At 41.8% G+C, this 27,905-nt stretch overlaps 1 protein-coding gene across 3 annotated transcripts in view; it reads right to left on the reverse strand.

Annotated features, from left to right (window-relative positions):
* THSD4 (thrombospondin type 1 domain containing 4) overlaps window positions 1–27,905 on the reverse strand; it is a 582,162-nt gene that overhangs the window by 178,427 nt on the left and 375,830 nt on the right. The window lies entirely within an intron of this gene.

Below are 27,905 nucleotides of genomic sequence, written 5' to 3' on the forward strand. Positions count from 1 at the left end.
CAGGGTTAGCCACGGGCGGGTTTCCACCCCCCTGCCTGTAAAGTGGGTGTCTCTCATTCACTGTGGTTTTACCTTCCAAGTCATGGTGGCTCGGATACTTTAGAAGTTGTGAACGGAGAATGCAATCCAAGGTTGAGGGTAGGGAGAGATAAAGGAACGAATTTGAGGGGTATCCACAGTGCGGCGGCCAGTGTGGCAGAGGAGAGCAGAATCTTGCTTTCCTGGACTATAGTAGCAGTCTTTTCTGAGGCAAATTATGTGGATACAATAATGTTTGAAATGTGTTCAGGTTGAGGAGATGAGTCCAGATGATTGAATTATTATATTTTACACATATGCTTTCCCTCTCCTGGGCACTTGTTTGTCCAAAGGTTGGCCTCACTTCTTTTCTTTTCTTTTCTTTTCTTTTCTTTTCTTTTCTTTTCTTTTCTTTTCTTTTCTTTTCTTTCTTCTTTTCTTTTCTTTTCTTTCTTTTCTTTCTTTTCTTTTCTTTTCTTTTCTTTTCTTTTCTTTCTTTCTTTTCTTTTTTCTTTTCTTTTCTTTTTTTCTTTTCTTTTCTTTTTTTCTCATTTCTTTTCTTTTCTTTCTTCTTTTCTTTCTTTCTTTCTTTCTTTCTTTCTTTCTTTCTTTCTTTCTTTCAGAAATAGAGATAGCAGGGCGAGAGTCAGAGAAACCCTCAAGCAGACTCTCTGCTGGCTGTGGAGCCCAACTTGGGTTCAATCCCACAACCTTGAAATCATGACCTCACATGAAGCCAGGAGTTAGATGCTTAACCATTTGAGTCACCCAGGTGCTCCATCCAAAGGTATTTCTAATTCCTTTTTGTCATCAGGACCTCCATAGACTTGCAATGGGCAGATCACCATGAGAACAGGTCTGGGACATCTTTCAGGAGGACAGCTAGCTCCAGGTAATGCTCTCTCAAATGCCAGCCAGCCTCAAGCAAGTTAATGGTAGGTACTGGATGCCTATGAACAGCCAGATCTTATGGGAAACATAAAAACAAAACAAAACAAAACAAAACAAAAAAACAAACCACGTAATAATATTCCCTTACCTAATTTAATCTTATCTCCAATTTATAAGGGCAAATTAGCTTAATCTGAAAACATAATTACCACTAATTCTGTGAGAAAAAAATTAATGCAATCCAGAGCCCTGAATCAAATCCACCTATGCAAAGACAACACCAAATATTGCTAAAATGGTCTTAATTTCTCTACTAGAAAACATTAGTGTTATAATGTAACTCAGCCAAGTGTTTTTCTTTATTAGTCATTCTAACAAATAGCTGTGTATTTGTTCTCCTTAGGCTATTACTCCTGTATCTTTAAGACTAGACTATAACCCTGGAAGTTTAAATAACTCAACCTTTAATTTTAAAAAAAGTGGTAAGTCAAAATAGACCAATGAACACAGTGCAAATGAGATCACGCTCACTGAACAAGTTGGCGTTGTAATAGACGGCATCCCTGCTATAAACTAGTAAATCACAAGTCATCTGAAAGGAGCGTGCTCAGCCAGATGTTGGTGCCAACTACACCATTGCACAGATGACCACCTGGAGGCCACAGCTGCTCACAAGGTGAAATCCAAACTGGCTTTCATAAATACCATGACAGCCCCCTTGGAGCTAAATCAGGGGCACAGAGTAGAAGTTTTAGTAAAGCCAAATGGTTGTAAACCAAAGAGGCATAATGATATAGCACTTTACAGTTTACAAAGCATTTCTCCATCTTGGAAGCTTCTCCACAAACCCACATTGATTCCCACCTCTGTGTATCTGGAAATTGTCATTCACCTACCACCTTCCAGTCTCCTGTCCTCTTACTTAAACTTAAGACTGTAAAGTCCCAGACTGTTAGAGACCTTAGCCATCATGTTTAAAACTTAAGAAGCCACAGATTAGGTGAATATCCTCCCTTCTGCCCTTTTGCTTGCACCTCATCTTGGAAAGCTTCTCTGGCTCCCCCAGGACACACAAATGAGTCGATTGGTCATTCAGCATGTTATTTGTTGAGCATTCCTTATGTCCCCTCGCTGGTCTTAAAACTGTGAGGGATTTAAAACAACTTACAAAAAAAAAATCTCTTGCCACAGTAGGGTACATTCTAGATCACACACGTGATAATTTTGCATAAAAAAATACAAAAGGTTGTTTTGTTAGGACAGTGTTGAGTGTAAAAACCTGAACTTGAGGCCACTGGCAACGAAGGCAAAAAAGGTAACAAGTTACCTTGTTCTCTGAAAGGAGGAGAAAAGATAGACCCACCGGGCATTGGGAAGGATCCAAAACGTCCCTATAAGGAGCTTTGGGGTCTGCTGTGAATAGAAGAGGAAGTGTCCTTAATGTCAGCTTTAAAATAAAACAAAGACAGAAGTGGCTTTTTAACTGATTACTTCATCTTTTGATCTTGCTCAAAGGGCGGATTCGGAATTGCCAGCTAGAGGGAAGGAAGGAAAGTACCTCTTAGACTATTTTCCTAAATACCACCTTTTCAAAAATATGGTAAGGGGCACCAGGGTGGCTCAGTCAGTTAAGCATTGGACTCTTGGTTTCAGCTCAGGTCATGATCTCAGGGTTGTTGGGATCGAGCTCTGCATCAGGCTCCATGCTCAGCAAGAGTCCACGAGTCTGCTTCTCTCCTTCTCCTTCCTCCCTCTGCCCGTCCCCTCCCTGCTCTCTGGCAGTCTCTTTCTCCCTAAAATAAATAAATAAATAAATAAATAAATAAATAAATAATTAATAATAAATAAATAAATAAATAAATAAAAAATAAATAAAACTTAAAAACCCCAAACACATGGTTTATGAAAAGAGATGGGCTATAAATGACAGGAGATCATGTTTTCTGTTAAGGACCCGACACATACAAATGTAGCAAGGAGGACCGTATTACATATTCCTGTATCGGTTCCCTTTCTTATTCAACCACAGTTTTTCAGAATTTTGACCAAAATTTAAAAATTCCCAAAAAGAACTTGGAAGGCTGTACTATTTGTTCACTTTTCATTGTCAAATAAGAACAATTTTTTTTTTCAAAAAAGTGTCTTATCTATCTACACTTAATATCATTTCATTAAACATACACACACACACAATTTTTTAACACCAAAGAAGTAGAAAGGACATGATACCAGAGTCAAAGAGAACTTTTAAAAATGAATAGATTTAACTTTATTCAAGGCTTTTTACAATAGACTTTACTTCCACATTTTGCTCACGGCCATTAAAAACAGCATAGGGACCTCTGACCTAGATTGTAAGCATCCTGCAGGCAGGGGCTAGCCCACACACAGTGACACCATCCCCTCAATTTTCTTCATTCAATTTCTAAAAATCTTTACATCCAACCCTATATAAAAGACAAGTTTTATTCCCTAGAGGGGCCATTCATAAATGTCCCACAGTCCTCTGCAGAGTCCTTAGAGCCACAGCCACCTTAGAGATGACAATGAGGGAGTGTCATCTAGTGGTATGAAGGGTAACTGCAGGCATTCCAAAATAAAAATCTTTCTAGAAGATGTCATGTCCAAGGTATCCATTTTGGCTCAAAGTAGGACTTCCGATACAACTTATTAAAAATAAACAAATAGGGGCACCTGGGTGGCTCAGCAGCCGAGCATCTGCCTTTGGCTCAGGGCATAATCCCGGGTATGGGGATTGAGTCCCGCATCGGGCTCCCTGCAGGGAGCCTGCTTCTCCCTCTGCCTGTGTCTCTGCCTCTCTCTGTCTCTCATGAATAAATGAATAAAATATCTTAGAAAAATAAATTTAAAAACTCACCCTGATTTTCAGTATATTTCTGGGTTATATGAAGGCACTGTTTGCTCACTCATTCTCTCATTTTACTTATGATATAGTATATTCAAAACTTACAACTTACAAAGATAAACAAAGCAATCACACAAAGCAAGATGCTAAAAATTCAGTAGGGAGGAGATGCATCAAAAGGCACAATAAGGGACGCCTGGGTGGCTCAGCGGTTGAGCATCTGCCTTCGGCCCAGGGTGTGATCCTGGAGTCCTGGGATTGAGTCCCACATCGGGCTCCCCGCATGGAGCCTGCTTCTCCCTCTGCCTGTGTCTCTGCCTCTCTCTCTTTCTGTGTGTCTCATGAATAAATAAATAAAATCTTTAAAAGAAGGCACAATAATAAGAAACTGGAAGTAAAGTCAGCACTAAAATGTATGTCACAAGGTCTCTGTATTTGTTAGTAGGGGATCACATGTTCAGTTTTGAGCTTTCTAGTAGACAACTTGAAGAGAGAGGTTCACTAGCTGCCTGAGTCACAAATCTGTAAGATTCAAAACCAGTCCAACTCTACAGAAGCCCAGCTGCGCCTAGTACGGACAAGACAGAGATCTCTCCACGTGTCCTAACATGGCAATATCTTCAATAACAAACTGGGAAGAAATGTGACAAATAAATAAATAAGAATGAGCTATGCAGTCCAGCTTTCTGTAATGTTCCTTGCCTATGGCTGATGTATGGCTAAAACCATTAGTAAAGGCATGACGTCACATAACACAACAATGCTACGGTTCAGGTATGGAGCTGCAGCCAGCCTGGCTGGAGCTGAAGCGATTCGAGGGTCCCTGGAGAAACGGAGTGATTATAACAGCTTCAGGCAATCACCGTGGCTGTCCTTGTTCATGCCTCTCTGTGTCCGGACCCCTGGCAATGTGACTTTGTAGCTTCTCCCACAAAGAGACGGAGTCCTATTTCTTTACCTCTTGAAAGTCCTGCATACTTGTACTCACAATCTTGGAATTCTAACACTTGCCACGTGAACCAGCCTGAGCTAGCCTGGTGGGAGAGGGGCACAGTGTGGCCCACTTACCCTTGTCAAGTTGGTGGGCAGCCAGGCAACTGCCAGACATGTGTGTGCGGCTCTCTGAGCCAGCTCCTGGCCGGCCACGGATGTGTGTGAGTCCGGCCAAGGTCAGCACGCAGGGGCCAGACTGGGAAAGGCCCCTCACCCCCCACAAGCTGACCTTCAGACTCGAGGGTAATAATGAATGGCCGTGATTTTATAGCCCCCTCTTTCCGGCCTCACCTTGCAGCCATCATCCTGTCCAGGTGATCCTCTCCTTAATGTTATGTCCAGCTGCTCCTCTCCATCCGTTCTGGTGGCCCACAGTTCATCACCCTCACCTGGGCACTACAAACCGAGGCTAACCGCTCCAGGTCACACAGCAGAAAAGCATGGGGCTTTGACATCCTGACACCCCACCTCACAGCCACCACTGCTCACTTCAGTTGGGAAACAAGGTCCAGAAGCCGGTTTGGGTACCACGAGGATACAGGTGAGAGGGCCAGCTTCCCCTCTGAGAAGAGGACCGTGGAGGAGGAGCTTAGCGCTTCCAAGCCTCCCTTTGCTCATCTGCACGAGAAGATGGTAACAGTATCTACCAGGGTGGTCTGCAAGGTTCAACAGGAGACAGCTCTTTTGAATCTAGGGGACACCAGAAATGTTCGCTATTGTGCTGGTGTGCCGCAGATGCTGCATAAATGCTCAATACGCACACGAAAAGTTATGTTATTATCTAAGGCACAGGCTTGACCTGAGAGCTGCGGCTCACCAGCAGACGTTGCCATAGCAGGGCTGGTCGGCCAGCAGATATTCGCTGAGTGCATACCATGTGCCGGGGCACTGGGACGAAGCGGTGTGTCGGAGCGGGTCTATGCTACTTTCTCAAGGACTGAGTTGTGGTGTCACCTCTTATCTCCACGCCCACTTGAGGGGCAGAGCTCTCTCTGACCTTAGAAATTTCTCTGAGGAGTGTTTTAAGGGACTGAAAGTCCTCCTTTATTCAACATGCATTTATTGGGCACCTCGCTTGCTCCGATACTCTAGTAAGTGCTGCGGATACAGTGCAAATCAAAGGTAAGCAAAGCGACACAATTAGTATTATGTTACTAAATGAAGTCACAACTAGTGAGCTTGCAGGAAATCAATCAGAGCTCATATTGACATTTATTATAGCTCATAATCCTTCAGAAACAGTAGATTCATAACCTGCCCTTCCAGTGACGTGGAGCATGTGAATGGAGCACATTGTATAGGGGAAATTAGATTATCCTATTCCCTAAAGAGTAATTAATTTATACAGTGGATTTGAGGAAATATTTTTACATTAAAACAGTATGGTGTTTAACTTATTTCACAGGTGGTATTTTGGGGGGGAAAAAAGGAACCCATTGAATAGAACCAAACTATGTAATTCACAAAGCAGAGATTAGAGTTCTGAAAGGTCTAGAAACATTCCATTGGTCGACTGGTTCCGAAGTCAAATACTTTTTCAAAAACCACGTTCTAGTTTTTGCTCAGGGCTAAAAAGTAAGGTCTGTTGGGGTCCCTGGCTTTAAAATCAGCAGATCGCACCCACGTCCCTTCCTATATGTCTTTCTTATAGGACCTCTGCATTCTCACTGCTGCCACCCTTGAGGGTTGCCTGCTGGAATCTTGGAACAAATTTTCTGAGCCTCAAGTGTATGCCAGGCAGCACAATTCCTGTGCTCAGAGTTCTCACCCACGAACTGTCCCCCTGACACCCCCAAGTCTGTTGTCTTCCCTACAGATGCTGCGGTGAGTCTCCCTGAAGTGCATGTCTGCTGAGTTCAGGCCTCTATGCATAGCCTCAGTGGCCTCACTAAGTCTTTGGGATGAAGTTACTCTCCTTGGTGGGGCCTCCAAAGCCTCTTAGTATGTGTCCCCGGCAGCCCCCCCAGCTTCAGCCCCTGCCATACTCTCATGGGATTCTAAACTCAGGCCACAATGAAGCCCTGGCATGTGTCCAACTCTGCCAAGCTTCCTTCCTTGGCACTGTTTGCCTTTCCTCGAATGACCCTCCTTTCTTCCTCCCAACCTTCCTTCCCTCATCAGTGTCACTTTGTCCTTCAAGAAGTAGCTTGAAAGTCAGTTTCTCTTTGGGAGAAAGCTCCCCACCACCACCCCTAGGACCACTTCTCAGACTCAGAAAACAAGAAAGATTGTACTGAGCATGAATAGATGGGGCAGGAAGCCCTTTCAGGCTCCACTGTGTCCCAAGGAGATGGCTCCTAACAGTAGGTGTCACATTAGTAGATGCGATAAATGCCCAGTGCCAGGGCTCCCTACCCCTTTCCCTGGGGGCAAGCTGGCGTCTTCTCTTTCTTTATCCCTGGACCTAGCCCAGTGCCCAGCGTGAGCTGGATATCCTTTAAGTGGCTATCACGGTACAGCTACCACCTTAAAAGTGGCTTGGAAGTAAAAAGGCAGAAACCAACTCTAAGTCCAGCACCAAGGAAATGTTTACAATACCTCTTTGCCCTTACGACTCTGCATTATGCAGCTATTAGCAGTCAGGGTTTTGAAGGCTAGTTGATGATTCAGGAATATTGCTCACTATGTAACATAGTTATCCCCCCAATTGGAAATTTATATAATTGGCAAGGGTTGAGGATAAATAACTAGAGGCAAACATACTTGTATAAATCCAAAATATTAATGGCAGTACATTTGTTGTGGTGGGATTTTTTTTTTTTTTTTTTTTTACATTTCTCTCTGCAATCTGTCTCTGTCTCTCAACAATGGACACACATTACTTTTATAACAAAAGACAAACATTTTAGGAGGGAGATTTAGGATTGGCAGAGACAAGAAGCAAAGGAAAAAACCCCATCTTTGAAGATGCTGGAAGAAAGAGAACACAATTCACAGAGGAACTGCCAAGGCAGGTCCTAGACGTCAAGTTAGCTGGTGAAGTAGGCATTTGCGGTCAATCCCAGAGCTGGGACTTCCGTCTATGGGGAAGGACAGGCAGTGATACAGAGGTGCCCACGTACTATAGAGCATCACTGATCCACATGTGGGGCCGGAAGCTTGTGTGCAGGCTAATGCTGAGACTTCCTATTGATTCTAATGCAACCTTCACAACTGAATTATAGGGTGGGCTTCGAGGCTCACTTGGAGGCTCTGTCTCCTACCGGGCTCAGAGGAGACTCCTGTCCATGATACGTACTCAAGTGCATTCTAGGGGCTAAATATAGGCATTTTCAGAAAAGCATACCAGACATCTGGGGATTTGGTGAGGCGAGCTTGCCTTAATGCAATGGGAACATGGAAATCACATTTTGAAATATAAGCTCTGGGATCTCTTTTTTCCATTAAATAAGGAATTTCTTGGGATTTGCTAAACATTTCTGTTTTATTCAATACAGAAACGTTTAGGCAAAGGGATGCCAGAAACAAACCTGGAGCCTAACGCTTCCAACAGGGTTTATTTATTTGGGCACGGGAAGCCAACACACAACACTCAACCCCCCAGGGAAGCCCTCCACGGAGACATGGCTAACTTGGAAGAATCCAAGACGTGTTCATGGGCTCTTTGGGCTCAGAAGAGGCCTAAAAGGGAAGGGGGAGGTGAGTTCTGAGTTCTGCACCAGGTCCGGATCAAACTTGAGGCACTTTCCATACTTTGAATCTTCCTCAGAAAATCCACCGAAGATGAAGTGTCAATCAGTAGCAACAGAACACCGCTAATACTGTGGAAGCATCCTAGAGGACACTTGGGGCTCCGAGGGAGTTCTGGCTCTTTTCAGCCTGAAGTCGCAGCCCGCAGGCCCTGGCCCCAAGCAGGCGGGGACAGCGGGGAAGGGCGAATGTTCACAGAGGTGCAGCCAAGCTACCACAGAGCAACTGCTAATGCGAAAATGACTAGGAACACTCTGGAGGGTAGTCTGGGAAACCGCCTGGAGCCACAGAAACCCAGCGATGAACAGGCTGTCACAGCTGAAAGGAATCTTCCCAGACAAGTCATCAACCTCCTGATTTTCCAGGGGAAGACACTGCAGCTCCGAGGGAAAAGAGGAGACTCCCCTAACACCACACGGCCAGTCAATGGTGGGTCTGTGAGGAAATACCTCATACGAATTCAGCCTGACATCCGAGAGGCAAATTTGCACATTCCCATTGCTACGGCTTTGCACCCCCCCCCCCCCCCCCCAGATCATGAAGTCATGGAAAAGGCACATCTGAAAAACCTGAATTTATATTCCAGGCCCGCCAATTACTAGCTACCTGACCCTGCTTTTCTCACAGAAAAATAATGTCTTCCTGACCAATATCTCAGAGTTATCGTGACTAGTTGAACAGGAAGACAAATGGGGAGGCCTTTTGTAAGCCATCGACCCTACTTTTACGAATATAAGCAGTGGTACCTTACACGTGGTGTTCGTGTGCCGTGGCTACGTTGGGGAGCGTGGTGCTGAGCGTGTAAGTACTCCACTGATGTTAGCTATTATTTCTATCATTAAAAATAACAATAGCCTTCATTCTCTCTGACATATGACAACCACTCCCAAGAATATTGAAACAAGCCATTTGTGTGTTGAGTCATAGAATTAATATTACCTGTAAAATAGCTATTACAGAATATTACAGTGCAAAACCACTGTGGTATAGAGAATTAGAACTGTACCTAGAAAAAAATGACTTATCTTTTTATGTTATTAAAGTTAGAAGAAGCTCACTTTCATTTGGTAAAGCTATCACTGAATTTTCCTTCCTTCCTTCCTCCCTTCCTTCTTTCCTTCCTTGTTTAATTGAAATGTGGTTGACACACAATATTATATTAGTTTCAGGCATACAGCATAGTGATTCAACAGAGACAAACTTTAAAATTATGACTAGTACACAATTACAAAATGCTCATTGTAAGCGTAGTCCCCAACTGTCACTATAAAAAGTTATTGCAATATTGTTGACCATATCTCCTATACTGTATTCTTCTCCCCTGTGACTTATTTATTTCATAACTGGATGTTTGTGCTTAATCCCCTTCACCATTTTGCGTGGGTATTACTGTCTACTGGCAAGAATAGTGGTGCTGACTTCCTGAGTTCTAGGGCTAATATCTTTTTTCCTCTTTGTATATATTCCCTCCAAATACTTCACTCAGTATCCCATCCCAAACGAATTAGCTTTTTTAAAAAAAATAAAAAATAAAAAAACTATGAGTCACATATTTGATTGTATTTCCTTCTTTGCTTTGGCTGTTGTGAAGCTCAGAGTAGAATTTCTGACCCAGACTCAGTAGAACTTAATGACATGGACTTTAGATGCCAGCCTTATTCCTCCTAATTTTCTCATCACAAGTTTTCCCTTTGTTCCATTTTCTTCCCTTACTTGTTATCTTGTATGTTATATTCACTAAACTTTTTTTAAGGTTAAGTTCTTTTTTGAATGAAGGGGTCGTAAATAAATAACTTTCCAGAGATGCACAGTTAATGTTGTTGATTGTGACAAACAAGAGAGCCTAGGATTCCTTCCTTCCTCCCTCCTATCCTCCTCCCTCCCTCCCTTCCTTCCTTCCTTCCTTCCTTCCTTCCTTCCTTCCTTCTTTCCTCTTTCCTTCCTTCCTTCCTTCCTTCCTTCCTTCCTTCCTTCCTACCTCCCTTCCTTGCTTCCTTCTTTCCTTCCTTCTTTCCTTCCTTCCTTCCTTCCTTCCTTCCTTCCTTCCTCCCTCCCTCCCCCCTTCCCCCCTCCCTTCCCCCCTTCCTCCCTCCCTTCCTTCCCCCTTCCTTCCTTCCTTCCCCCTTCCTTCCTCCCTTCCCCCCTCCCTCCCTCCCTTCCTTCCTTCCTCCTCCCTCCCTCCCTCCCTCCCTCCTTCCCTCCCTCCCTACGCCCCCCATCCTTTTTACTGTGACATCTGGCTAAACATTTTCCTTGAAACAGGAAACCAAATGGCAAAGAAATACTTAGTGTGGGTCTCACTCACAACCATGAATATCAGAGGACAGAATCTTCATTTCTTCAGGGCTTCTGACCAGCAAAGAAAACAACCAAAATCTTAGATTTCTGAGTGGCAGGCCACATTTTACCTTGGATGCTTCTAGCAAAACATCTATTTTTAGAAAACAAGACATTTGGGTGGAATGTCATGATTAAAGAATATTCAGATGAAAGGAAATGCTGTTTTATTCTCTCCCCACTTCAAGTATGTGCTAATTGAAGAAAATTTTTCATATATTGTCACTTTAACAAGCAGTGAAAATATTAATCAATAAAAATTATGCATAGGAGGAATGTTTTAAATATTAGTCTAAAAAAAGAGGTACGATCACAGCTATTAAAGTCCTGGAGCCTGTTTCTGCTACACTTGCCTTCATTTATTTTTCTATCTTCTGTGGTATAAACAGGGTCCCATATCCTGACTCAGCAGAACTTTAAATTATGGGCTTCAATTTGGCCTCTGGGACCTCTCATCACATCACCCATGTGATGCAGGAATCTCCAATTTTATAGCATTGTGGGGAGGATGAACATCCTCTTTCTGTGGCCACTTTGAAGAACACATGCAGTTTCCTTTGTTTGCAATTCTGTGACTCACTACAAACTTGACGCATGGGCAAGAATCCTGTGGTTTCCCATGCAGTTGGGACCTTCGTGTGGAGACTAGGAAGCTCTGATTTAAAAAAAAAAATTCTTATTTCGGTAAAGCAGCCTGGCAGGTGTTTATGGCTAGTCCCATGTTTGTATTTTTTTTTAACTGAATAACTTGTTTTTGTATTTATTTGCACCCAACTTATACCAGCACATAGATTCAAGGGGGGCTTTTAAAGGTGTACACAGAGAGGACAAGAATAAATATACTAAGAGACGGCAGAAGCAAAATGGGTAAGAGAAGGGTAGGGTTGGTACAAAGATTGCATTCCTGGGAGGTCTGGTCTAATAGCCAGAGAGAGGCTATCAACTGGTTCTGAGCTTCCAAACTGCCAATACTGAGAAGCAAGCATGATGAGCCATCACAATCAGTGTTTGTAAGTGCAACTCACACACATACATGCACACACGCACACACGCATGCATGCACGCACGCATGTGTGCCCCATGTGTCCTGGCTTTCCTGCTTTCTGATGGCTGATGGAAATTCTTCTTGGGGACTGCTGCTGAGTCTGTTTGTGCCCTTCTGCATCCTTTCCGCACTCAGTTTGCTGTTGCAAAGGTGGCGTGCTGGGAACACCTGTGACTGCCCGGATGCTCTGTCCTTGCCAGAACAAGCTGGAAGAGCTGGAGAGGTAAGGCTGCTGGAGCGGCCCTTAGTTGAGGATGACAAGGAGGGCAAATGCGCCAGCTTCCTTGCCCCTCTGTTGGATGATTCTGAGTTATGTGCTAGGCTGACTCACAGAGGTTCCCTGCCTCCGGGACCTCATGTGCACACAGTGGTCGATAACACACCTGTACTGGGTGCCTCCCCTCCCGGTCCCACTTCCCCTTTCCCCTACTGGGGTTCCTCAGACCACCTGCCAAATGAACCACTGCACACGGGTGCTCAGCTCAGGGTCTGTGTCTGGGGGACACAAGCCAAGGCAGGGACACAATGAGATGTAATGAAATGCAGTTAACTTAACGATGACTGTCACGTGTTGCCACTTATACAGACCTCCAATACAGCCACGGGCAGTCCTGCCTAATCAATGCTGATGGCCACCCACTTACTGCTCCGGGGGAGGTCTGCTTGATAGAATCCACTGTCAGCATTGCTGTGCAGGCCTGAGCCAGTAACCCTATCTGCCCACAGATTTCTAATCTCTCACAAGAGAGGGGTGGTCCATTGGTCCCCTCTGGTTCTAAGATCCCTTGAAATAAAATATGCCACACCTACGTAAGTTGAAGTTTTTGGGGAGGGAAAAAAATCAGAGTGCTCCCTGCTGAAGTGTTTTTCAGAGAATCCCAGTCTGTTCTGCACAAACCTTCAGGCTTGGAAGACAGAAGGGGCCCTGGAGGAGAGAAGAGTCAGTGTGTAGAGCAGCTATCACATGTTTCCCTGTGATGACCAAGGAGGTAGAAAGGGCAAGGGGATGGGAGGGTGCAAGGACAAAGGGGGGCCCTGGAGGGAAGAGGACAATTTATAAACCAAGAGAGGAAACAGTGGGGCCTTCTGGAGGCATAGCAAGTCAATTATAACCAACAAACTCTGGCTGCAGGGTAGGAAGGAATTCTGGGGCAAAATGGTCTGAGAGATCAGGTCCGTATTATAGAAGCTCAATGTGGCGGGAACAGAGAGAAATCCCCATCGTAGCCCTTAACAAGTTACGTTCAGCATGTTACTGACCTGTCCAGCCCAGCTTTCTCATCCAAAAGTGGGATAATAATCCCTATCACAGATGGTTTTGCTTGGGATTAAATGAGAACGTCTAACACCTGAGCACAAAGTAGATGCTCAGTAAATACTGATGCTGCTGTTGACTGATCCCGAACTAAGGAAATGCAGGGACATCTTTGATGACAAACCTCTCACATTTAAAAAGCGGGTATTTTTACTTATAACTGTTTCAAAACTAGTTTGCATTTTTATTTGATTAAGTCCCACAAAGAGAAAACACACACAACATTCAAACCATGCACTGTAACAGAATAACAATGCCTGAAGGCTCCTTGACTTCACTATTGAATTTCAGAAAAAAAAAATTCTAACACAAAACTAAATAAAGTGCTTTGCTCATGACTTTTAAGTTACTGGCTGTGGCCTTATCAGGTCCTCTCCCTGGACCTCAGATTTCTGTAACTAACAGCAAGGGGCACTGGGCCAGCAGCTCTTGCAGAGCCTATTCACGTCTTTGGTCTGTTTTAATCCTAGGACCCCCTGGGAAAGCAGAGAACTGAGTTCTTTATGTGGCCACAGAGTTACTTCCGTCTGTCACCATCACACTTGTGTCCTAAGCACCTCAGAGGCCGGCTTAGAGCATCTAAACCTTAATGACTTCTTTGCTTTTATTCCCCTGTCAATAAATTACAGGGCGATGTTTTCCCTCCTGTTACCATTCCCCGTAATTTATGTCCTGTGGGCTCAGAGGTTCATTTAGGGCTCAGGAAAATCTGCCTCGAATTCAATACTGGTTTGCAATTAAAGTTACAAGAGAGTCCCTGGAGCAGAGACCAGAGACATAAGGTCTCTCCCGTCACTTCCAATGCATCCTTTAAGGCTCAGCTCAGACTCTGCTGTTCCCGTGAAGCTCTAGCCTATTAACATCTCTTACTTCTCTAAGTCATTTCAACTAACAGGCTCTCTCTGTACTCTGCATAATTAGCGCCTTATTATACACTTTGCTAGGTTCTAATTGTCTGAATTATATAATTTAGCAGTAGGTTGCACGGCGGTAGACTGTATTCACTGGCATGTGCGAGCAGCCTCATCTAACATGGGCTCTAGAATCAGACAGAAGGGTTCCAAGTCCTGGTTCTGTCTTAGGACTGTGGACCTAGGCCATGTTGTGTGGACACAGCTGTCATGCACACATAATGGACATCTGTGATTTTTACCTGCTGCATACTCCTTTTTCTGGAAACAACCAACCTGATATCACTGTGTGACTCAGGCAGGCTGAAACAAATCACTCAGTTCCATGGGTGGGGACCCAGGTCTTGGGCTGGTCAATTGGATATTTTTCCCCTTGGCTACAGTGATTGGCTCAGGAATGAGCACATGACCTAGCCCAGCCCAGTGAGAGTTAGCCCTAGGAATTTACTGGAATTATAGCCACAATCCTTTGATTCAAGACTCTAAAATCCCAAAAGCTTAAAAACGTATGGCTTTTTTTTTTTCTTTTGTGGTAAGTTCAGGATTCAAACTTATTTGGTAGCAAAACATGACTTAACTGATGTGATACTACTAATAATAGTCTAATTAACCTGATTTAATATGAATATTCAAACTTTTGCTCTGGATATATGTATATATCATAGTATCCTTCTAATAATAAAAAAAAAGGACACATTGTGAAATACATCTGGGCCCCAAGAGCTTTAGATAACCAAATGTGAACTTGCATAGATTTCCTGCCTTTGCACACACTGTTCCCTCCACCTGGAAAGTTCAGCACCTCCCCCTCATCTTCTCCAACTGTTCTGTATGCACCAACCTAAATGCCCCCCGCTCTGTGAAGCGCTCCCTGAGTTCCTTCAGCATGATTAGCCATGTCTTCATCTGGGTTCCAACAGTGCTTGATTTACCCACATTACACTACAGCGTGTTCACACTGCATCACAATCGTCTCCCTGCGCACTTTTGGCCTCCTCAGTGGGCTCCTAGGAGCGGGTACCAAATCTTTGCATCTTCATTGCATCTTTTGGATACAATGCCCAACACAAGCATAGTGGCAGTGGGCATCTCACCTCTACAACTCTGCAGAGGGTGGGGAGGGGGCGTCACGGAAATGGGCAGAAATATCATAGAACTGTTGAAAGTACATTAATCCAGTTCTGTAAGTTGCAAAACAGAAGTTTCAGTACTAATCTAGCCTGTGATGTTACAAAGCCCTATTTTCCATCGATAGAGAAAAGTAAAATGAAGAAAAATGCAGTCACTTTAGAATTGGCTGACTGGCACATCGACGACACAAGTGATGGAGAGGGCTCCCACCGCCCCCGTCATGAACGAGTCAGGGCTGCCTGGATGGGCAAGTCAGGCTACACCTCTGGGGACTGGCATGTGGCTTCAGGACACATCTGCCACATGGGATGAGGCATTTACTCATTTGCAGGAGATGGAAGCAATGACGGGGAAGATGGATGGATGGCTTTCCATCCTGGAGTCCATCCTGGTTGGATGGCAAGGATATCCTTCTTCATGGCTGGACAAAGCTGTCTCTTCTGAGATTCTCTACAGCTCTTCTATGAAACTTGGAAGCCAGAGGCCATGTAAGTACTTATTTTAACACAATAGAAATACGTGGACTTGTCTGTGTGTGTGTGTGTGTGTGTGTGTCTTTCTACTTCCCTGTGCTTTCTTTCTCGGGAATAAAAGCCAAAACAATTAAGCATTATTTGGCTTCACCATTATGGTGTGTATCCGGCTTTAAGCCTTGGCTTAGAATTCTGTTAATCATCAAAATGCTTCATGATTAGAGGGCTCCCTTCATCCAACGATCCCAAGTGCTTACTCATAGTTCTTAGATGTTTCCAGTGGCATTTGGGATTTCACTTCGCTTTGAATGGGCTTTCCAAGAGCATTCAGAAGACATGGTTCCAAAGAAGCTACCTCTGGGGTCCTCACTGGGTCTTCATCACATGAGCCTCACGGGGAAGATTCCTGGAGTGGTTTTGCTAATGGGTCCCCCAACAAGACTCTGCTGCCCCTCTTGTCTCTGAGAGGTGACCTCATCAGTTCTGATACAGCTTTTCTGCTCCAGTCTGATGTGAAGGCTGAATAAATGTGTGCCACACACACCCTCTGGTGTTCAGCGCCATGCCCCACAGGACATGGCAGGAGGCAGGAATGGTTTCCCAGCCTCAGGGTGCTTACAGGCTCACTGGGAGACCAGATGTTCAAGGGGGAAACTCGTATGAAAGTGAGATCAAACTGGATCCAAGGCTTGATGTTATAGAATGTGCCAAAGTAGACAGGGATCCAGGAGGAGAGGTGGCTGTGCAAGGGTGTCCTGGAACAGATGGGATCGAAATGGGCAGCCAGGGGGAGGTGTGATGAAACCGGGGTAGTATCACATCCAGGCTCTGTTTTTCTGCTACATTTCCAGGGGCAAGAATGTTAGGGTATGAGGTCAGGATCTCCGTCTGATTGGCTCACTCACTGATACATGCCAACTACTTAGAACAGTGCCGGTCACACAGGAGGCTTTCCATAAATGCAGTGGAGGCCCGCCCTCCACCCTCCTACCCCTCCCCATCACCTTCCAACAGACTCAAATAGTTGATATACAAATCCAACCATCACTAAGGGGTCAGCATATTTGAGGAACAAGTATACAGCTGAGGTCTCTTACAAATAGCTTTGAACACATTTAACGTATCTGGTTTAACTGCTGCTGCCATAAAGATTGAAAGCCACAGCCACTGTCTTTCAAGTTACCCCCAAGCCTTCACTCGCACAAGCTCCCAGATGCTCCAACGAGGCCCATCATGCTTCTGTTGCTTCTAAACCATTTGCCCTCCAGCTCTGGGCCGAGCGACTGTGTGGTCTTGAACAAGCCACATAACCTCTAAAAGATTCATTTTCCTCCTATGTGAAATTCGTGGGTTGGACAACATTATCTCTAAGGTTCCTTCCCAAGTAGTGATTCATGAGGCTGGAATTTGGTATTTAACACCACTTTTTTGGCTCTCGGGAAGACAGACTGTGACTCGAACCCCAGATCCACCCTTCTGCTGAGGAAACCACAGTGACCTCCTGGCCCCCTTCTTCACCAGCTGGGAAGGTGTGGCCTACCTGTGCCAGCTTTAAGTATTCTGTGTTTGTTCGTTCCCCTTTTGCAACTGTGCATCCTGATCTCCCCATTGTAAAGCACCCTAGATCTTTTCATTCTTCTTCCCCTTGGAACTCTTGATTCCTTAGGATTTGGTTAAAGAATCTGGGGCCGCATTTTGGATCCTCCACTATAAACCTCCCCTCTGCAGGACCCCCTGCTTCTCTTTTGTTTTCACGCATACTTCCCCCAACTCCATATTCATATCCCCTCATCCTCTCCCCTTTAAGTTCTGTCTGAGTGTGACAAATAGCTCCTCCTGGCCTCACAAAGTTCCTCTGGCCTGACTGAAGACCCCTTCTCCCCTAGGTTTGGGAGATCAGATGTTTTAACAAGGACAGCTGCCATGCATTGAGCATCTGCTGTGCACCAAAAACTTTCTGGAAATTACCTCCTCAGTCTTTACTAAAACTCTAGCATGTTGACACAATCCTCAACATTTTAAAGATGAAGAAATCATGCTTAGCGAAGTCCCTCAGCCTGCCCAAGTGAGAACACGCAGGACTGGAGATGCGAGTCCAGGCCTGTGTGTCTCCAAGCCCAGGCATGGGGCTTTCCATACTCTGCTAGAGACATTAGCCCTGTTCAGGGGTTTGTGATACCCATTTGTAGTTTAGTTGTCACTCCTAGATTCAGAGAATTTCTAAAGTTGGAACATACTTAAGAAATCATTTCATTGGGAATCCCTATATGGCTCAGTGGTTTAGCGCCCCCTTTGGCCCAGGGCTTGATCCTGGAGTCCCGGGATCGAGTCCCACGTCGGGCTCCCTGCATGGAGCCTGCTTCTCCCTCTGCCTGTGTCTCTGCCTCTCTCTCTCTCTCTCTCTCTCTGTCTTTCATGAATAAATAAATAAAATCTTTTTAAAAAAATAAGTCATTTTGTGACTTCTAATAGAACCTAAGAAATATAAGAACAGACCCCCACAGAAGGAAGGAATGATACAATTACATGGAAGAATGCACACATATTATGTGTACCTAAAATAAAAATTTGAGTAAATATCTTTACAAGCTTCCATGGGACATTTACAAAAATTGGTATACAGAGAAATCCTCACACCTTTTTCTATGGCTAAAATTGTTTTGTATGCAAGATATCCCCAAGCTGCATTATTTTCCACTATACATACTGAATGTTCCAGCCAAAAGAAAAAAAAAATATTTGCCATAGTCTTAATAAACCCTTACCTTTCCCCACTGAAAACTTGTCTTTCCTCATACTGTTTCTGAGACTTGAGATGGATTCCTCCCCGTCTTTGGAACTCCTAAACATTTTCAATCCCATCTTAAATGTTATTTTCTCCATATGGCTGTTCCTGATCCTCACAATAGGGTAGATATGTTCATTCGAGTAGTTTATATCTTAGCTTTAACTAACCTACTTGTTAGAGGAGAGATGTGGGGGAGGCGAGGTAGGTCTCACCTCTCCACACCATGGCACTTAGCTCAAACCTTATACACAAAATAGCACTCAATATACAGTTTTCAATTTAATTGAGAGTTGCATATTTTGCCTTGGTGCAGAGTAGAAATAGAAAAAATTGTAAATAGGCAGATTTAAGTACATTCTAATACAAAGCACTTGGTCTTTTACATCAATTACTCATTCTGTAACTTAAATATGCCTGGGTTGAAATTTTAGCATTCTTTCTGTCAGTTCATGTTAACTTTCTAAGCTAAAGTAAATAAATTTATGAATATGCTGAGTCAGGAAATACATTTTTTTAAGTAAAAAATATTTTTAAGGGAGAAGTGCCTAATTGAGAATGCATGCCAACAACACAGTACAAGTAGGAAAGAAAAAAAGACACCCCCTATAGCATTAGTTTTAAGACTAAATTGATTTTTCCATTTATTTTGTGACTTTCTATTAAAGCACCCAATAATTTCTTGCAAGCAAATCTTCTCAAAAAGTGTCAAATAAAATTTTGTTTGAGCCTCTCATGATCTGTTGATCACAATTAATCACTTTTCTCTAATGTAGCTGAGCTGCTTAATAACATTAGCTACACAAAAGGAAAGGAAAGTGCTGAGGTTATCCCTTGCATTTGTACAGATCTTAACAGTTCTGCAAAGCACTTAGGTTGATGTTATCTTATCAATATTCCTCATATGGAATCGAGATGAGTATTATTTCATTTCATAGATGAGGAAATTGAAGTCCAGAAAGATTTTTCTCCCAACAGACATATGTTGGGAGAAAAGGAAAAGGAAGAAAAGAAGAAAGGATAAAAATGTGTCTTATAAAGGGTAAAGATGGCAGACTGAGCCGAGACATTTGTTTTTCTTTCTTTTCCAAAATACCATTCAAATGGCAGAAAAGATCCACATGTTTCAGCAACAACTATAAAACATGAAAGCATTCAATCAGCAGATAAATTTTTTGAGGAATTTCTGGATATTAGAAAGTTTATGTTGGCAAGAGACCACTGCAGAAGAAATCACCAAAATAGACTATTGCAGAGATGGAAAAATTCTAAACTCAGAAACCACAGATATAATGAGCAGGAGGTGCCATCAAGTCAGAGTGGTCATTAATGTTAAGAACAGGACTGCCTAAAGAACAGAGAGGTGGGTCATGCCCCATCTCTCCCAAAGGCCGAGAGAGCAGTTGGTGGGAGATTCAACATATCTGTCTCAGTTACTGATAGATGAAGCAGGCCAATGTTAGGCAAAGATATAAAAGACCTGAACAGCTCCATCTACAGCCTTGATTCAATGCATATATAAAAAGTTCCTGGACGAGTTATCAGGAATTAACATCTTTCCTAATTAAGTCCACTTGGAATGTTGACAAAGACTGTCCATATGGTAGGCCATAATGTAGGTTTCAATAAATTTCAGACAGTCAACCTCATGGATACCACATCCTCTGACTACAATACAATTGAATTAGAATGAACTTGGGCCATACTTTTGAAAGTATAATTAAATAGAGGATGAGTCAGAGAAAATATAATAATGACAATTTTTAAAACTACTTAAAGCCAAATAATAACAAAAGTACTACATATCAAAACTTAATGGATACAACAGAAGTGGTATTTCAAGAAAAAGCTATCGTCTTTAATATTCATATTCCAACAGACTGAAGGCTGAAAAATCAATGAGCTATACATAAATTTATAAATTTAATAAAGTTAAAGAAAAAAACAAGAAGATCAGATGAATCCACCCAAAGAAAGTAGAAGGAAAAAGAAGAGCAGAACTGAATGGGATAGAAAGCAAAGCTTCAATGCAGAGGATCAACAAAGCTAAAAGTTGACTTTTCATAAAGATTAATAAAACTGACAGACCTCTGGTGAGAATGGTCAATAAAATGGAATGAGAAGGGGATCCCTGGGTGGCTCAGCAGTTTAGTGCCTGCCTTCAGCCCAGGGAATGGTCCTGCAGTTCCAGGATCGAGTCCCACATAGGGCTCCCTGCATGGAGCCTGCTTCTCCCTCTGCCTGTGTCTCTGCCTCTCTCTCTTTCTTTCTCTCTCTCTCTCTGTGTCTCTCATGAATAAATAAATGAAATCTTTTAAAAAAATGGAATGAGGATAGAAGAAAGGACATCTGTGGTAGCTCTAAACACACCTCTAGGTGCTACAGACAGTAGAAAGATAATTAGAAGTTTATTAATAATCTATTCAATAAAAACAGAATTATATCATAACTAAGTTGGATCTATCCCTGGAATGCAAGGATGGTTTAACACTATATAATCTATTTCTGAAACTTATCATACTAACAGAGTATAGAAGGAAAATCATATGTTCTTCTCAATAGACAGAGACAATGCATTATATAAAATTCAATACCTACTTATGATTAAGAAACAAACCTCTTAGCAGACCATGAACAGAACATCATTAACATGATAAAGTGTACACCTAAACACTCACTGCTAACTTCATTTTTTTTCAGCTAACTTCGTTTTGTTTTTGTAGAAAGCATCTTTCTTTTTTTTTTTAATTTAAATTCAATTTAAGCTAACTTCATTTTTTAATGGCAAAGTAGTAGAAGCATTCCATTTAAATCAGGAACAAAATTGAACAAAATAACACCGCCTCTGAAGGTCCTCACCAGAGCAACAAGAATTGTTTTTTTTTTTTTAAAGAGGTATAAGAACTAGAAAACAGAAAAACTCAAAATGGTCATTAGTCATAGATGATATATGATTATGAACTTAGAAATCATAAAAGTTACTGTGAGAATTGATTTAAATCAATAAGTGAATTTAGCAAATTGCTTGAACATAAGATCACTTGTGTTTCTAAGCATTAGCAAAACAAAAAATTAACTTAAAAATATAAACATATTTTGGGAAACACATTGGAGGTTCCTCAAAAAATTAAAAATAGAGCTACCCTGCAACCCAGGAATTGCATTACTAGGTATTTACCCCAAAGATACAAATGTAGTGATCTGAAGGGGCACCTGCACCCTATTGTCTATAGCAGCAGTGTATACAGTAGCCAAACTATGGAAAGAGCCCAGATATCCATTTTTAAAGATGAATAGATAAAGAAGATGTGGTATATGTACACATGGAATATTTCTCACCAGTCAAAAATGAAATCTTACCATTTACACTGATGTAGATGGAATTAAAAGGTATTATGCTAAGTGAAATAAGTCAATCAGAGAAAGACAATTACCATATAGTTTCACTCATATGAGTAATTTAGGAAACAAAACAGAGGATCATAGGGGAAGGGAAGGAAAAATAAAATAAGATGAAATAAGAGAGGAAAACAAACCATAAGAGACTCTTAATCATAGGAAACAAACTGAGGGTTGCTAGAGGGGAGGGGGGGGACGAGGTAACTGGGTGATGGGCATGTGATATAATGAGCACTGGATGTTCTAAACAGCTGTTGAATCACTGAACTCTACCTCTGAAACTAATAATACACTATATGTTAATTGAGTTTAAATAAAATAAAATTTAATTAAAAAATAAACAATTTATAGTAGCAAATGATAACAAGATAGCTAGGAATATTTCTAATATTAAAGATGTGAAAAAACTTTATAGAGAAAAGTGTAAAATTTCATTGAAAGCTTCAAAGGAAATCTAAATAAACATAAATCTTCTAGTATATTCATGGATTGAAAGGCTCAATATTGGAATGTTAGTGCTCTCACACTAATCTAGATTCAATACAATTCTGATAAAAACTCCTAAAGGATTTTTCAAGGGAAACTGATAAGTTAAAGTCCAAATTTCACAAAGAAGAGCAAATATCTAAAAAACATCTAACAATAAATATACTGAGTGAGACTAAGTAGAGAGATTTCAATAAATGGTCTCGCAACAATTGACTACCAGTATAGGGAAAAAATGAAATTAGGTCCATTATTCACATTATCCACACATTATTCATGCAAAAAAAATCAGTGCTAAGTGTATCAGAGACATAAATGTGAAAGGCAGACTTCAATAATTTTATAAATGAATATAGAATAATATCTCTTTAAGCTTGGGATCAGTAATTTCTTAAGTAAGACATAGGAAGTGTTAACATAAAGTAACTGTTAAATTCAAACACACTGAAACTGAGGATTTCTGTTTATCAATAGATACTTCAAAATTTTAAATTCAAGGCACAAAATGGAAAATAATACATGGAATAATGAAAGGTTCATATTCAAAATTTATATTATGGAACTAAATCAGTAGTGAAAAAGTGATGAACCACATCCAAAATCAGGAACTAGACATGAACAGGCATCCCAGGGGAGAAGAAACATGAATAGTTTGCATACTTATAAATATCACACGACAGCAATGGTTGTTAATCAGAGAGATGTCAACCAACACATATTAATAATATGTTATATCAAATGTATCAACAAAAACTAATCTGCGATGATGCTAACTATTGACATGGGGATAGGTAATTGAGAACACTTAATCAGGGCTAGTGGAAGTGAAATCTGATATAAGCACTTTAGAAATCACATTATCTTGTGGAATTAAATAAATACATACTCTGTGACCCACTAATTCAACCCCTAGGTATACACCCTAAAGGAATCTTTGCACATACATGGGAATAGACATGTTCCAAATGGCTCACAGCAGCATCGTTTATAAGAGAAAACAAGCCAACCTATGAAGAACCCAAATATCTATCAACAGGAGAAAAGACAGTTTATCACAGAGAATGCTACATAGCAGTAAAAATGAATGAATGCCATATGCATCCTTGTGTTGAATAAACAATCAAGTTAGATAAAGGAAAACAAGATACTATGTTTATACAAATCAAAACCAAATAAAATCAAACAATATATTCTTTAGAGATACATATATATGTGATAAAATTATTTTTTAAAAAAGGCAAGGAAATGACAACCATCTCTCTGGGAGAGAAAAGAGGATAGACTTGTGCACTAGCATAACAGTATTGGGCATGTTTTATTTCTTTAGCTGAGTGGTAGGCTCACAGGTGTTTTCCTTATTACTTCGTTTCATAACTTGCTTATATATTACATATATTTTCCTATACATGTTAAATATTACACTTTTCTTTTAGACACAGAAGAGAAAGTAAAACAGGTACTCAAAAACCACCTCTTCACAAAGAGGCTGGCTTTATGACTGAGTTCAACAGGCCTTCAAGAAAGGGCTAATTCTTCCATTATTTAAACTGTTTCAAAACACGAAAAGATGAGAAGCTTTTGAATTTATTTTATAAAATTAGCAAGACCCCTCTTCTAGCACAATAAAAGAGAGCCATGAACAAAGAGTACTCATTTACAAAAACCCAAAATTCAAAATAAAATATTCATTAATCAAATCTGATAGTGAATTTAACGAATAAATCACCATGAATAAGATAGTCCCAAGAATGCAAAGAGAGCCCAACATTAAGAAATGTACTAACGGAGTTTGCTTTTTAAGTAGATTAAAGGAGAATACCACATCAGCACTTTGGGAAGGCAACCATTGAGTGATCAAACTGAACAACATTCCAATAAAAACTCAGAAATTGGGATCCCTGGGTGGCGCAGAGGTTTGGCGCCTGCCTTTGGCCCAGGGCGCAATCCTGGAGACCGGGGAGCGAATCCCACGTCAGGCTCCCGGTGCATGGAGCCTGCTTCTCCCTCTGCCTGTGTCTCTGCCTCTCTTTCTCTCTCTCTGTGTGTGACTATCATAAATAAAAATAATTTAAAAAAAGCTTTAAAAAAACCTCAGAAATTGTAGATAAAATTGATGTACCTAAAACATCTGGCAGGCATCACACTTAGTGATGACATATTAGAAGCTTTCCCATTTAAGTCTGGAGGATGAGAATGTTCACTTTCATTGCTCTGATTTAACACTGTGCGCTGGAAGTCTTAGCAATTGAGGAAGACAAGAAGTAGAAACAAGAAGTACCAGGTATCAGAAAAGAAGCAGAATTGTCATTATTTGCCGGTTGTAGGCATATACATGCACGCACATATGCACACACCATTGTGCTCATAAACGTGTAGGAATGGTTCCAGAAAAACAAATGCCAAATTGTTAACAATGCGGGGTTGGGGGTGGGGTGGTACTGGGAGGAAGGATTGGGAAGCAAGTGAGGGTAAAGAGGAACCTTTCACTTTTTATTCTTTGCATCTCTTGAATTTGTTTCTATAACAATGGCTTTCCTAATTTAGAAGAAAAACAATTCATGGACATAGTAGACCCGAGGCTCAAACTCAGGTCTCGCATTATCGAATTAGTTCCACATAGTTGGTTTTTCATTTTAGATATTGGAAAGCAGAAGAAAGTTTGAGCCACTGAGAATTATGCACAAAGAATCAGTCATGAAGGGCATTACACTGATCCTTCATTTCTATTTGCCACAAATAACATCCCAAAGACTAAAATCATGGCTGGCTTAAGGCTGCCACTGCTTACAAAGCAACTCCACGTTCATTATTTAATTTATCTTAATCCTTAAAAAACAATTTCAATGACATATGACGAAAATGTCCCACAACAGTAACCTAAGTGGCACGTCATAAAAGATAAAATTAACCTTAAGACTGTAGATATGTAATTTCTGGAACTTTCAAAAGCACAGAGGAAAATTCCAACCCTACGGATCTAGGGACAAAACCTCTCCTGCCACATCCCCTCACAATGTATGCTTCTGTAATCTGCACCAAGCATTGTTTCCAGAATATGTCATGTTCTTTCTTATTTCTGGGGCTCTATAGATGTGTTCCCTCTGTCTGGAATGTCCTCCCTCCCTCTTTTTCCACTTAAAATGCCTATCCATCTGTGAAGAAAAGAGTTAACACAGCAGACCTGAGTGCTCTCCTTTAAAAAGACCTGCTAACGAGGTTGGCCATTGACTGGTGTCTGGGAATGGATTTGGGGAGGTTTCCCACCAGCCTCAGAACTGGTAACGTGGCTCACTGGGCCTACACCGTACTAACAATAGGTTTATGCTGAATACCCTGCTCACCTCTGGGAATCTGTAGAGCTGGTACACGGCAGGCAGAGGGTGCCCAAGTGGCCAGCCCCCAATAAAAACAGTAGGTGCTGAGTCTCTAACAAGCGTCCCTGGTTGACAACATTTCACACGTGTTGTCACAACTCATCCCTAGGGGAATCAAGTGTGCCCTGCATGACTCCACGGAGAGGACCCTTGGAATGTTGCACCTGCTTTCCCCCAGACTTCCCCCATGCACCTTGCTCTGTATCCTCTTGCTATAATAAATCACGGCTGTGGGTGCAACTATATGCTGGGTTCTCAGCTGAATCACTATGAATCACTGAACCCAGGGATTGTCTTGAAGACCCCTGATACACAACCCTTCAAGTCTCAGTTCAAATATGACACTGTTCGTGGAGTTTCTCTTCACTTTGTTAGGCAGATTTCATTGCTTCTTTGCCCCTCTGCCTCTGCTCTTGCAATTAGAGAGAATTTCTTACTGTACGATCATGAACTGTTTGCACCCCGTGCCCTTTTTAAATTGTCAACACATCAGAGGCAAGACCTTCTCTTTTCACCTTCCTTTCCCGAGCACCTAGGTGGCACACCTTGGCAGCATCTGCAATAGTAACCATAGTAGGAGCCAGTAAGTGCTGTTTACTATGTGCCCGACACACCGAGCTAGGAGCTTTACACATACTATCACATTTGATCCTTCTGACCACCTCTTAAAGTAGCTACTATTATTATCCTCTTTTTTTTAAAATAAAAAAAAAAAACACAGGGGTTGTAAGTAGGTGTTAAATGAATGAATGAACCAACTGAAGAACATCATCCTAGCCTTTAAGGAATCTCTTTGCCACACAGCACTCTAGTGAAGTGCACACGAGTTGATAAAGGAATCACTTCACCTCAATGTGCACTAGGAGCTTCGCTGGGGGTGTTCTCCATTACATCGCAGATTATATGCACTACTAAGAGATTTTTTTTATTAGATTGTGTATTTTATTATTATTCTTTTTTATTTTTCACCAGCTAAGACTTCCTGTACACAATTTGAAAGATACACAGGTGTATGGTGCAATGGAAGTCTCTCAACTGCCCTCCACTCCCTGCCACCCCCTTCCCTACCCTTTCCCATATATCCTTCCAGAGAGGAGATGGACAAGTACGTTCATGCCTTTTACACAGGGAGTAGCATTTTATACGTGTTGTTCTGCAACTTGCTCTTACCTAACAACATATCCTGGTGGTTGTTTCCTATCAGCACATGCAGAACTACATCATTCATTTTAAACACCTGCTTAGTGTCCCTCATCGAGGGACATTTAGGTTTTTGCAACATCTAAATATGAAAAATAGTGCAGAGGGCACTTCACACATTGGGAATAGATGTACATGAATAAAGTATCAGAAATGGAAAAGTTGGGTCGAAGAGCTATTTATTATGTATTTTTGATGTAAAAATTGATTTTTTAAAGTTTTCATTTAAATTTCAGTCACTTAACACACAGTGCAATATTAGTTTCAGGTGTACAAGACAGTGATTCCACACTTTCATACAACACCGAGTGCTTTTTGCAACAAAAATTGAGATATTACTCACATACCATAAACTGTGTTTTTAAAAAAGGTACGATTCAGTGCTTTTTAGTACAGTCACAAGATTGTGTGACCATCATCACCACCAAAAGACACCCTGTGCCCATCATATTTATTTTTAATTTTAAGTTTTGATAGGTTTTTGCCAAATTGCTTCGAGATTAAGATAAACATCTTTTTGATCCACTTCTAGAACTGTTTCAGTTTCTAAGCTGCCTCTCCCACCCTCTCCCACCCCCCCACCCCCACATAACAGTATCCCATCGGTCTTCTCCTAGGAGGTAAGTCCAAATTCAGGGAAGGAAAGTGCACACTTACACTCCCACAGACCATTGGGCTGCATACTGCAGGGGAGCTGGATCCTGGCGTGTTTCACGCACTGGTGAAGGCACCAGAAGTCCAGCCTGACTTTACAGTCCTTTACATTCTTCAGGGGGTGTATGCAATCTCCACAAGTGAACACCACTGCTCTCCTAATTTTGACAAGGCCAAAGGCTTTCTGGTGACCTCAATGTTCTTACGAGGTCATGAGAACCTAATGCTCCTGCAACCGGAAAATCAAGGAAGGAACAGCCTTTCTCTATGTTTGCTCTCCAACCCATACACCGACACCACGCCAACTTGTTTGCTCTCCAACCCATGCACCAACGCC

Source organism: Vulpes lagopus, chromosome 2, assembly GCF_018345385.1.
Source record: "Vulpes lagopus strain Blue_001 chromosome 2, ASM1834538v1, whole genome shotgun sequence".
Taxonomy (NCBI): domain Eukaryota; kingdom Metazoa; phylum Chordata; class Mammalia; order Carnivora; family Canidae; genus Vulpes; species Vulpes lagopus.